Below are 14,165 nucleotides of genomic sequence, written 5' to 3' on the forward strand. Positions count from 1 at the left end.
CCATTGTCATGTAAGATGTTTAAATCTAAAAAATTCATACTTTGATTACTATATTCCATAGTAAATTTTAGGTTATCATTCTGTTCATTTAACCATCTGTGGAATGTTAATAGATGATCCTCACTTCCTTCCCAGACTAGACAGACATCATCTATATACCTAAGGTATTTAGTGATGTGTGCTCCAAACGGGTTATTATTATGGATGTTCTTATCCTCAAAATCTGCCACATACAAATTGGCTATATCGGGAGCGAAAATCGCTCCCATCGCCACCCCTTTTCTTTGGCCATAAAAGTCATCATTGAACAGGAAATAATTACATTCAAGAGCTATTTTGGCACACTGAATGACAAAGTCTACTGGTACTTGCATCGGGCGGATCTGAGTATTTAAAGTTTTTTCAAGTATGTCCAATGCTTCTCTCTGTGGGATGTTGGAGTATAAACTCTCAATATCCATCGTAACAATAATGTTGATCGTAGGGTCAAATGACATGCCTTCCAAAGCATTTATTACACTTATGCTGTCTTTAGTGTATGACTGGGCAAGTGGTACGAAAGGCTTAATGAAGAAATCCACATACTCGGCCAAGGGTTGTAAAATTGACCCACACCCCGCGACAATTGGTCTTCCGGGGGGGTTTTGCTCGTTTTTATGGATTTTTGGCAGTATATAAAAAGCCGGAATTGTGAAATCATTCTTATTTAGATATTCATATTCTTTTTGACTTAGCCATAACCCATCCAGACCCGTCTTCGTAACAGTTAGTATGTCCTTCCTGATCTTATCTGTGGGATCACCCCTTAATTTGGTGTAATGAAGAGGGTTATTAAGTTGACGTAGTGCCTCTTTATCATAATCAATCTTGTCTTGCACTATTATACTGCCCCCTTTGTCTGCGGGTTTGATATAAATATCATCACGTTTAGACAGGGCAACCAGTGTCTCATGTTGTTCTTTCGTGAAATTGTATCTTACATATTTCTTTTTTTCTTTAAAGAGTTGGTCTATTTCTAACAACACCACATTTTCAAAAGTTAGAAGTTCCTTCGGCATTAAGTTGTTTGCTGGGTAAAATGTCGAGGGACAGCGAAGACCTGTAACATTACATTGGTTGGGTGTTATCACATTATATTGACTACTGACAGGAGTCTTGTTGAAAAACTGTTTTAGACGGAGAGTACGGAAAAATTTCTGAATTTCCATTAGAGTTGTGAAGTGATCATTCCTATTTGTAGGCACATAAGAGAGTCCATAGCTCAACAGTTCTAATTCTTGTCTATTTAATTCATGTTTAGATAAATTAAATATAGGTACCACCTCTAAGGTTGGGTTTGGAATCCTACCATCACTTCCTGTGTCCATTTCATCTACCATTCGTAGAAGTTGTTCCTCGTTTGCCTGAACCCTGGTGTGTACTGATTTCTGTACCAACCCCTCCGGGTTGACCGGGTCCGTCCCCGTGCTGGTGCCTGGCCTCTCGGTAAAAAAGAAGGACCACGACCCTGTCCTCTACCAAATCCTTGGTTTGAGCTATTACCCCTTTGTGCACTGTCGTCTGAACTTGTGGATGCTGTATCAGAAAAAGTTAAGTGTTTAGTGGTCCACTGTGCTTGTCCCTGACCCTGTTGAAAAAATTCCTTTCTGAGATAAGGGTATGTACGCTCTTTTGAGTAATACTTAAGATCTTTCTGTAATTTGTCAGTTTTCTTCAGTATATTAGTCTTCAAAAAATCGGCTATCTGGGTTTCTAATTTTTTCAAAAACTCCTCTGCGTCAGTCACAGTTTGATCCTCCCTAATTTGTTTCTCCAAATCTGCTATTTCTTGTTTCAGTTTGTCAATATGTTTATGGGCGGTTTCAATCCCTAGCACCATCCAACTACGTGAACATTTATTGGACACATAACTGAAACCTGTCTTGAAATCTTCATCCTCTACGAATATAGCTGGAATATTGCGTACTTGTAACCCTATTGGGATGATATTATTATTCAGGCAATCTGTAAGGAATTTCGCATGCAACTCTGTTCTTATTAATTTTTTACATAATCTTTCTAAGTTATTGCGTAGCGTGGTCTGTTGTATATTATGTGTGGTGGTGGTAGTCTGAGGTCCCAGTAGCGACGGCTCACTTGCTACTTTTGTTATATATTCATCAGTATAGGTGAGTGTCTCTTGTTCTGACATTTACAGCACCTGCCTATATAACAATCTATACAGTATTAGGTTCCACTAGATGCAACACTATCTCTATGGTTTCTTACACTTTCAGTACAGACAAGACTATATACAATGGCATATGCTTAGAAACAGGTCAAACTATATACACAATACAAAAGTGAACTATATACATAGTGCAAAAGTGAACATACAAGCAGACAATTTTATGCTAATCAATAGACAAACCACTATCAAAAATGGCCCTTGCAGACGTCGTCTGCGCCGATACAGTAAATAAAGACAGGGCAACCCAATAATCCCCAAGGAACTGGGTAAATATGCAATATAGAAAAGGTACCTTGAGGAATTATTTCCACTATTAATTATTAATTTTCACAAACCATCAATATGTACACTCAATCAAATAGACATCGGAACCATGGTATTGATCATTTATCAACTTTATATCATGTATTTATATAAGAAACAGTTAATAATTTGTAACAAATAGAAAGAGGCAACATAAACCACACTATTATAATCAATATCCTTCCGATAGTGTGTTATACTGTTGGTATTGTATGTATTATAGACATATATACATAACGTGCTCCTGAATTCTACAGTCAGCTAATTCCACAATTTTTGACCAGAGTGTTGTAGATCTTATTTATATCCAAACAGTATATAGGCGTCGACGTTTCGGTCTTTAACATACGATTTTCACCAAGACCATCCTCAGGACTGACAGTTGCTCAAAATATCTACAAAATATACAATATGTACATTATATTAGAACCCATTCCTAATGTCCAATATAATTGATTGTCTGCTAACACTAACCGTCACCACACCCAGTGTGACTACACATAAAATATGCACTACTCACTATGTTTCAAGTTGAGAAACCTCAATCTTCACAGGCCAATCAGTAAGTCTTAACCATAGACCTTCCTGTTTCACGTGCTCCTGTACAAACAAGTATATACAAGTATATATACATACACTAAGCATATGCCTTCACATTTCAAAAGTTCTGTTCCACCTAAGCTCCTCTTCACTTTATACAACGGTTAAGCTTACCTCCTCAAAGAGATAGGAACCTTTCCAAAGAGGTTCTGTAATTATTTCATGTTTCAAACTTGTTCGATTAATGTGGTTCAAATCTGAGGTACAAAAAACGGGAGATAATGTCCATCAGTCCAGGCCAGTAACTAGCGTGATCTTAATTATCCCAGTACCCCTCCCATGGCACTTACTTCCACACCGTGTAGAGCGGGACTCCAATTTACTCCGTCTCTATTCGAAAACCGGCTCGCAATGTTACCGGAGGAGACTACATTCAAGTCGCGGACTCCGCGCATGCGCAGATGGGGGAAGTCACTTCAGTCTATGTGGCGGCCATTTCTAAATGGGTCACATACCTACTTAATCATATCATATGAAGAAAACTGACAACAGAAAACTGACAAATTACAGAAAGATCTTAAGTATTACTCAAAAGAGCGTACATACCCTTATCTCAGAAAGGAATTTTTTCAACAGGGTCAGGGACAAGCACAGTGGACCACTAAACACTTAACTTTTTCTGATACAGCATCCACAAGTTCAGACGACAGTGCACAAAGGGGTAATAGCTCAAACCAAGGATTTGGTAGAGGACAGGGTCGTGGTCCTTCTTTTTTACCGAGAGGCCAGGCACCAGCACGGGGACGGACCCGGTCAACCCGGAGGGGTTGGTACAGAAATCAGTACACACCAGGGTTCAGGCAAACGAGGAACAACTTCTACGAATGGTAGATGAAATGGACACAGGAAGTGATGGTAGGATTCCAAACCCAACCTTAGAGGTGGTACCTATATTTAATTTATCTAAACATGAATTAAATAGACAAGAATTAGAACTGTTGAGCTATGGACTCTCTTATGTGCCTACAAATAGGAATGATCACTTCACAACTCTAATGGAAATTCAGAAATTTTTCCGTACTCTCCGTCTAAAACAGTTTTTCAACAAGACTCCTGTCAGTAGTCAATATAATGTGATAACACCCAACCAATGTAATGTTACAGGTCTTCGCTGTCCCTCGACATTTTACCCAGCAAACAACTTAATGCCGAAGGAACTTCTAACTTTTGAAAATGTGGTGTTGTTAGAAATAGACCAACTCTTTAAAGAAAAAAAGAAATATGTAAGATACAATTTCACGAAAGAACAACATGAGACACTGGTTGCCCTGTCTAAACGTGATGATATTTATATCAAACCCGCAGACAAAGGGGGCAGTATAATAGTGCAAGACAAGATTGATTATGATAAAGAGGCACTACGTCAACTTAATAACCCTCTTCATTACACCAAATTAAGGGGTGATCCCACAGATAAGATCAGGAAGGACATACTAACTGTTACGAAGACGGGTCTGGATGGGTTATGGCTAAGTCAAAAAGAATATGAATATCTAAATAAGAATGATTTCACAATTCCGGCTTTTTATATACTGCCAAAAATCCATAAAAACGAGCAAAACCCCCCCGGAAGACCAATTGTCGCGGGGTGTGGGTCAATTTTACAACCCTTGGCCGAGTATGTGGATTTCTTCATTAAGCCTTTCGTACCACTTGCCCAGTCATACACTAAAGACAGCATAAGTGTAATAAATGCTTTGGAAGGCATGTCATTTGACCCTACGATCAACATTATTGTTACGATGGATATTGAGAGTTTATACTCCAACATCCCACAGAGAGAAGCATTGGACATACTTGAAAAAACTTTAAATACTCAGATCCGCCCGATGCAAGTACCAGTAGACTTTGTCATTCAGTGTGCCAAAATAGCTCTTGAATGTAATTATTTCCTGTTCAATGATGACTTTTATGGCCAAAGAAAAGGGGTGGCGATGGGAGCGATTTTCGCTCCCGATATAGCCAATTTGTATGTGGCAGATTTTGAGGATAAGAACATCCATAATAATAACCCGTTTGGAGCACACATCACTAAATACCTTAGGTATATAGATGATGTCTGTCTAGTCTGGGAAGGAAGTGAGGATCATCTATTAACATTCCACAGATGGTTAAATGAACAGAATGATAACCTAAAATTTACTATGGAATATAGTAATCAAAGTATGAATTTTTTAGATTTAAACATCTTACATGACAATGGCAACTTGGTGGTAAACTTATATACTAAACCCACGTCACGGAACACTCTTCTAAAATATTCCAGTCACCACCCTAGGAATCTACGGGATAACCTCCCTTTTGGTCAGTTCTTAAGAATCAAACGTAACTGTACCAAAAGGGAGGATTATTTCAGGGAAGCTAAGATTTTACAACAGAAACTGGTGGCCAGACAATATCCTAATAGACTGGTAAAAAGAGCCCTTAAACGAGCATGGTACTATGACCGGGCATCACTTTTGGATCAAAATAAACAAAAAGAAGAACCAGACAATACCATAGCTTGTATTACCACTTTTGGTACTGAATCTAATGAGATTAAAAAGATTGTAACAAGAAATTGGCACCTTATACAGAAAAGTGAACTGCAGCTTAAATGTCCATACTTTGCATTTAAGAGGGCTAGGAATCTACGTGATTTTCTAGTTAAAACATATAGAGAACCAAGGATAAATACCATACACAGTCAATGGGGGATGACACCAAGAGTGGGCCATTATCCATGTGGACAATGTGTAGCCTGCGATACAACTGCGGTTACTAAATCATGTACACTGAACGGGAAAGAGTTTGTGATGAGACACCATTCGAACTGCCTGACTAAAAATGTCATCTACTGTATACTATGCCCATGTAGTTTAGCTTACATTGGTAAGACGACCCAAGAGGTGAAAAAAAGAATAACCCAGCACCAATCTAGAATCAGGTGCAAAGTTTTGACAGCACCCATGGTGGAACATTACATCGAAAAGTCCCATGGTCCACATGACATGAAATGGTTCGTACTTGAGGTAATTAAGGGGTCAAAAAGAAGGACCAATGTAGATCGTCTGCTAACTATAAAAGAAAACAGATGGATATGGATGTGTAGTACGATGGTGCATGGTCTTAACCAATATGTGGAATGGCACAGTTTAGCAACCCTTTGATCAGTTCCCCTTGGTGATTTATCAGCATACTTCTGTTTATAATGGTGGTGTTGGTTTTCTTTGACTGGTCCCGGCTGTGAGGCTGTGAGGCTGACTATCGAATTTATGGCTGGTTTTATCGGAGGTTCTAAATTCAATTTGTATATATTTCTATTTCTATATTTACACTTTTAATATCCACACTTACACTTCGGGCAGACATTAGTCGATTAAGACTTTGACATATCCAGTCGATGGTAATACAATATGGTTCATATGATTAAGTAGGTATGTGACCCATTTAGAAATGGCCGCCACATAGACTGAAGTGACTTCCCCCATCTGCGCATGCGCGGAGTCCGCGACTTGAATGTAGTCTCCTCCGGTAACATTGCGAGCCGGTTTTCGAATAGAGACGGAGTAAATTGGAGTCCCGCTCTACACGGTGTGGAAGTAAGTGCCATGGGAGGGGTACTGGGATAATTAAGATCACGCTAGTTACTGGCCTGGACTGATGGACATTATCTCCCGTTTTTTGTACCTCAGATTTGAACCACATTAATCGAACAAGTTTGAAACATGAAATAATTACAGAACCTCTTTGGAAGGTTCCTATCTCTTTGAGGAGGTAAGCTTAACCGTTGTATAAAGTGAAGAGGAGCTTAGGTGGAACAGAACTTTTGAAATGTGAAGGCATATGCTTAGTGTATGTATATATACTTGTATATACTTGTTTGTACAGGAGCACGTGAAACAGGAAGGTCTATGGTTAAGACTTACTGATTGGCCTGTGAAGATTGAGGTTTCTCAACTTGAAACATAGTGAGTAGTGCATATTTTATGTGTAGTCACACTGGGTGTGGTGACGGTTAGTGTTAGCAGACAATCAATTATATTGGACATTAGGAATGGGTTCTAATATAATGTACATATTGTATATTTTGTAGATATTTTGAGCAACTGTCAGTCCTGAGGATGGTCTTGGTGAAAATCGTATGTTAAAGACCGAAACGTCGACGCCTATATACTGTTTGGATATAAATAAGATCTACAACACTCTGGTCAAAAATTGTGGAATTAGCTGACTGTAGAATTCAGGAGCACGTTATGTATATATGTCTATAATACATACAATACCAACAGTATAACACACTATCGGAAGGATATTGATTATAATAGTGTGGTTTATGTTGCCTCTTTCTATTTGTTACAAATTATTAACTGTTTCTTATATAAATACATGATATAAAGTTGATAAATGATCAATACCATGGTTCCGATGTCTATTTGATTGAGTGTACATATTGATGGTTTGTGAAAATTAATAATTAATAGTGGAAATAATTCCTCAAGGTACCTTTTCTATATTGCATATTTACCCAGTTCCTTGGGGATTATTGGGTTGCCCTGTCTTTATTTACTGTATCGGCGCAGACGACGTCTGCAAGGGCCATTTTTGATAGTGGTTTGTCTATTGATTAGCATAAAATTGTCTGCTTGTATGTTCACTTTTGCACTATGTATATAGTTCACTTTTGTATTGTGTATATAGTTTGACCTGTTTCTAAGCATATGCCATTGTATATAGTCTTGTCTGTACTGAAAGTGTAAGAAACCATAGAGATAGTGTTGCATCTAGTGGAACCTAATACTGTATAGATTGTTATATAGGCAGGTGCTGTAAATGTCAGAACAAGAGACACTCACCTATACTGATGAATATATAACAAAAGTAGCAAGTGGGCCGTCGCTACTGGGACCTCAGACTACCACCACCACACATAATATACAACAGACCACGCTACGCAATAACTTAGAAAGATTACGTAAAAAATTAATAAGAACAGAGTTGCATGCGAAATTCCTTACAGATTGCCTGAATAATAATATCATCCCAATAGGGTTACAAGTACGCAATATTCCAGCTATATTCGTAGAGGATGAAGATTTCAAGACAGGTTTCAGTTATGTGTCCAATAAATGTTCACGTAGTTGGATGGTGCTAGGGATTGAAACCGCCCATAAACATATTGACAAACTGAAACAAGAAATAGCAGATTTGGAGAAACAAATTAGGGAGGATCAAACTGTGACTGACGCAGAGGAGTTTTTGAAAAAATTAGAAACCCAGATAGCCGATTTTTTGAAGACTAATATACTGAAGAAAACTGACAAATTACAGAAAGATCTTAAGTATTACTCAAAAGAGCGTACATACCCTTATCTCAGAAAGGAATTTTTTCAACAGGGTCAGGGACAAGCACAGTGGACCACTAAACACTTAACTTTTTCTGATACAGCATCCACAAGTTCAGACGACAGTGCACAAAGGGGTAATAGCTCAAACCAAGGATTTGGTAGAGGACAGGGTCGTGGTCCTTCTTTTTTACCGAGAGGCCAGGCACCAGCACGGGGACGGACCCGGTCAACCCGGAGGGGTTGGTACAGAAATCAGTACACACCAGGGTTCAGGCAAACGAGGAACAACTTCTACGAATGGTAGATGAAATGGACACAGGAAGTGATGGTAGGATTCCAAACCCAACCTTAGAGGTGGTACCTATATTTAATTTATCTAAACATGAATTAAATAGACAAGAATTAGAACTGTTGAGCTATGGACTCTCTTATGTGCCTACAAATAGGAATGATCACTTCACAACTCTAATGGAAATTCAGAAATTTTTCCGTACTCTCCGTCTAAAACAGTTTTTCAACAAGACTCCTGTCAGTAGTCAATATAATGTGATAACACCCAACCAATGTAATGTTACAGGTCTTCGCTGTCCCTCGACATTTTACCCAGCAAACAACTTAATGCCGAAGGAACTTCTAACTTTTGAAAATGTGGTGTTGTTAGAAATAGACCAACTCTTTAAAGAAAAAAAGAAATATGTAAGATACAATTTCACGAAAGAACAACATGAGACACTGGTTGCCCTGTCTAAACGTGATGATATTTATATCAAACCCGCAGACAAAGGGGGCAGTATAATAGTGCAAGACAAGATTGATTATGATAAAGAGGCACTACGTCAACTTAATAACCCTCTTCATTACACCAAATTAAGGGGTGATCCCACAGATAAGATCAGGAAGGACATACTAACTGTTACGAAGACGGGTCTGGATGGGTTATGGCTAAGTCAAAAAGAATATGAATATCTAAATAAGAATGATTTCACAATTCCGGCTTTTTATATACTGCCAAAAATCCATAAAAACGAGCAAAACCCCCCCGGAAGACCAATTGTCGCGGGGTGTGGGTCAATTTTACAACCCTTGGCCGAGTATGTGGATTTCTTCATTAAGCCTTTCGTACCACTTGCCCAGTCATACACTAAAGACAGCATAAGTGTAATAAATGCTTTGGAAGGCATGTCATTTGACCCTACGATCAACATTATTGTTACGATGGATATTGAGAGTTTATACTCCAACATCCCACAGAGAGAAGCATTGGACATACTTGAAAAAACTTTAAATACTCAGATCCGCCCGATGCAAGTACCAGTAGACTTTGTCATTCAGTGTGCCAAAATAGCTCTTGAATGTAATTATTTCCTGTTCAATGATGACTTTTATGGCCAAAGAAAAGGGGTGGCGATGGGAGCGATTTTCGCTCCCGATATAGCCAATTTGTATGTGGCAGATTTTGAGGATAAGAACATCCATAATAATAACCCGTTTGGAGCACACATCACTAAATACCTTAGGTATATAGATGATGTCTGTCTAGTCTGGGAAGGAAGTGAGGATCATCTATTAACATTCCACAGATGGTTAAATGAACAGAATGATAACCTAAAATTTACTATGGAATATAGTAATCAAAGTATGAATTTTTTAGATTTAAACATCTTACATGACAATGGCAACTTGGTGGTAAACTTATATACTAAACCCACGTCACGGAACACTCTTCTAAAATATTCCAGTCACCACCCTAGGAATCTACGGGATAACCTCCCTTTTGGTCAGTTCTTAAGAATCAAACGTAACTGTACCAAAAGGGAGGATTATTTCAGGGAAGCTAAGATTTTACAACAGAAACTGGTGGCCAGACAATATCCTAATAGACTGGTAAAAAGAGCCCTTAAACGAGCATGGTACTATGACCGGGCATCACTTTTGGATCAAAATAAACAAAAAGAAGAACCAGACAATACCATAGCTTGTATTACCACTTTTGGTACTGAATCTAATGAGATTAAAAAGATTGTAACAAGAAATTGGCACCTTATACAGAAAAGTGAACTGCAGCTTAAATGTCCATACTTTGCATTTAAGAGGGCTAGGAATCTACGTGATTTTCTAGTTAAAACATATAGAGAACCAAGGATAAATACCATACACAGTCAATGGGGGATGACACCAAGAGTGGGCCATTATCCATGTGGACAATGTGTAGCCTGCGATACAACTGCGGTTACTAAATCATGTACACTGAACGGGAAAGAGTTTGTGATGAGACACCATTCGAACTGCCTGACTAAAAATGTCATCTACTGTATACTATGCCCATGTAGTTTAGCTTACATTGGTAAGACGACCCAAGAGGTGAAAAAAAGAATAACCCAGCACCAATCTAGAATCAGGTGCAAAGTTTTGACAGCACCCATGGTGGAACATTACATCGAAAAGTCCCATGGTCCACATGACATGAAATGGTTCGTACTTGAGGTAATTAAGGGGTCAAAAAGAAGGACCAATGTAGATCGTCTGCTAACTATAAAAGAAAACAGATGGATATGGATGTGTAGTACGATGGTGCATGGTCTTAACCAATATGTGGAATGGCACAGTTTAGCAACCCTTTGATCAGTTCCCCTTGGTGATTTATCAGCATACTTCTGTTTATAATGGTGGTGTTGGTTTTCTTTGACTGGTCCCGGCTGTGAGGCTGTGAGGCTGACTATCGAATTTATGGCTGGTTTTATCGGAGGTTCTAAATTCAATTTGTATATATTTCTATTTCTATATTTACACTTTTAATATCCACACTTACACTTCGGGCAGACATTAGTCGATTAAGACTTTGACATATCCAGTCGATGGTAATACAATATGGTTCATATGATTAAGTAGGTATGTGACCCATTTAGAAATGGCCGCCACATAGACTGAAGTGACTTCCCCCATCTGCGCATGCGCGGAGTCCGCGACTTGAATGTAGTCTCCTCCGGTAACATTGCGAGCCGGTTTTCGAATAGAGACGGAGTAAATTGGAGTCCCGCTCTACACGGTGTGGAAGTAAGTGCCATGGGAGGGGTACTGGGATAATTAAGATCACGCTAGTTACTGGCCTGGACTGATGGACATTATCTCCCGTTTTTTGTACCTCAGATTTGAACCACATTAATCGAACAAGTTTGAAACATGAAATAATTACAGAACCTCTTTGGAAAGGTTCCTATCTCTTTGAGGAGGTAAGCTTAACCGTTGTATAAAGTGAAGAGGAGCTTAGGTGGAACAGAACTTTTGAAATGTGAAGGCATATGCTTAGTGTATGTATATATACTTGTATATACTTGTTTGTACAGGAGCACGTGAAACAGGAAGGTCTATGGTTAAGACTTACTGATTGGCCTGTGAAGATTGAGGTTTCTCAACTTGAAACATAGTGAGTAGTGCATATTTTATGTGTAGTCACACTGGGTGTGGTGACGGTTAGTGTTAGCAGACAATCAATTATATTGGACATTAGGAATGGGTTCTAATATAATGTACATATTGTATATTTTGTAGATATTTTGAGCAACTGTCAGTCCTGAGGATGGTCTTGGTGAAAATCGTATGTTAAAGACCGAAACGTCGACGCCTATATACTGTTTGGATATAAATAAGATCTACAACACTCTGGTCAAAAATTGTGGAATTAGCTGACTGTAGAATTCAGGAGCACGTTATGTATATATGTCTATAATACATACAATACCAACAGTATAACACACTATCGGAAGGATATTGATTATAATAGTGTGGTTTATGTTGCCTCTTTCTATTTGTTACAAATTATTAACTGTTTCTTATATAAATACATGATATAAAGTTGATAAATGATCAATACCATGGTTCCGATGTCTATTTGATTGAGTATACATATTGATGGTTTGTGAAAATTAATAATTAATAGTGGAAATAATTCCTCAAGGTACCTTTTCTATATTGGAGATGTAGGTCCAGCCCTTGCCCCCTTCTACAGCCGTGACGGACTTCAAAGTGCACGCCAGCGGGACTTCCCGCTTACTCCCTCAGGCCCACGGAGGAGACGGACTGCGACCGGGCATCCACACGAGGCGGTGAGGATCGCGGATCATCCCAACCAGAGCCCAACCCGTGAGAGAGCAAGGTCCGAGGTTTCCAGAGGTCCACCTGTTCCGCGCATGCGCAGTATCAAGTATCCGAGGCCTTCAAGTTCTGCTTCCCGGTGAGTACCACTATTGGGAACGCATAAAGATAAAGACTGGTTCGTTCATACGAACACGGTAAAGACGGGTTCATTTGCGTGAACACGGTAAAGACGTGTCTCATTTACGAGACCGGTATGGTTGTGCTGTATTCCAGTGCATAAAGTTAATTGTTTTCAAGTACATAGAGTTAAACTGTATCTGTTTTAGTGTTTTAGTGTTTTAGTGTTAATGATTGTTTCAGTCAGACTATTTTGGTGTGTATCGTGTTTTCATTAAGTTGGTTTCAACATGCCACTGTTTTCAAAATTACGTCAGATAGGGACCAGGAAAGGTATACTAGAGGAGCCAGTTAACATCCCGCCTAGAGATACACCTGGTCATTATATGTATAATAAGCATGGGCTAGATCAGATGCCATATTGTATTTAGACCTATGGGTAGATTACACAAAGGATTTAGAGGAGAAGTACAGATGGCCTGTCTCGGGAACGTGGGATTCTGAATGCATTATGAGAGTAGAGGAAGCGCTATGGAAAAAGAAATCAAGACCCTCTCAGAAATATGCCATTGAGTTATGGCGCAAAGAAGCACATAGGAGAACAGAGAAAGAATTCAACAAAGCAGAGAGAACTAAACAAGCAGCGGAAAAAGCCAAAGAAAAAGAACTGCGGGAGGAGGGGGAACGGGTCAAAGCAGAAAAGGCTGATAGAAAAAGAAATGCCGTCGTTACTGGTATTTATCCCGTCCTCTCAGAAGAACTAGCTAGAGTGACCCCCTCAGAAACACCCCGTAGATCGCGAACGCCACCACCTGTACCCTATAGAGTACGTAGAATGAAGCCGACAGCATCCGAGGCGTTTATTTCCTCCTATCTAGAAGAGTCCCCACCGGACTACGCAAACGCAGATTTCCCTCCGCCCCCACCAGCGGAACAGCTCCAGCAGCTCGTGAAAGGCGACCATGTGCCCGGGGCCGTAGGGGGAGGGGGGCCTACTATAGATGTAGCAATCCCCCACTGTATTTATGATCCAGAACCAGGAAAGGGCTCAATGCTCGTGATTTCACTAAGACTAAGATAGGCCGTCGCATATTTGGACAAACTACCAGATATGAAAGACCACCTAGATAAAATATACCGTTTCATTAGGACGGGGGAGGGACCCGAGAGTATAGTACAGGCCATGCAAAACAGAAAGGTGGGGGTTAAGAACTGCATCCTCCGTTTTGTTATCAACTGCCTGATCAGGGAAAAAGATGAAGGAGACGGGGATGTAAAGCCTGGTTTGATAGAATGGAGTGATAACATAGATGCCGGTCGGCATGACAAAACGGGACAGACAGATAGCATGATGAACAAAATACGAAAGGAAATATTGGCAACACACAAAGCAGAGCCAGACGAGAAGGATGAGTCATCAACGGAAGAGGTAGACGAGGCGAAGGACAGGATAAATTATGTAGGCAATGCACGACGGTTTGACAGGCCCAAGT

The sequence above is a fragment of the Lissotriton vulgaris genome, chromosome 2_1, assembly GCF_964263255.1.
Source record: "Lissotriton vulgaris chromosome 2_1, aLisVul1.2, whole genome shotgun sequence".
NCBI classification, from domain to species: Eukaryota; Metazoa; Chordata; class Amphibia; order Caudata; family Salamandridae; genus Lissotriton; species Lissotriton vulgaris.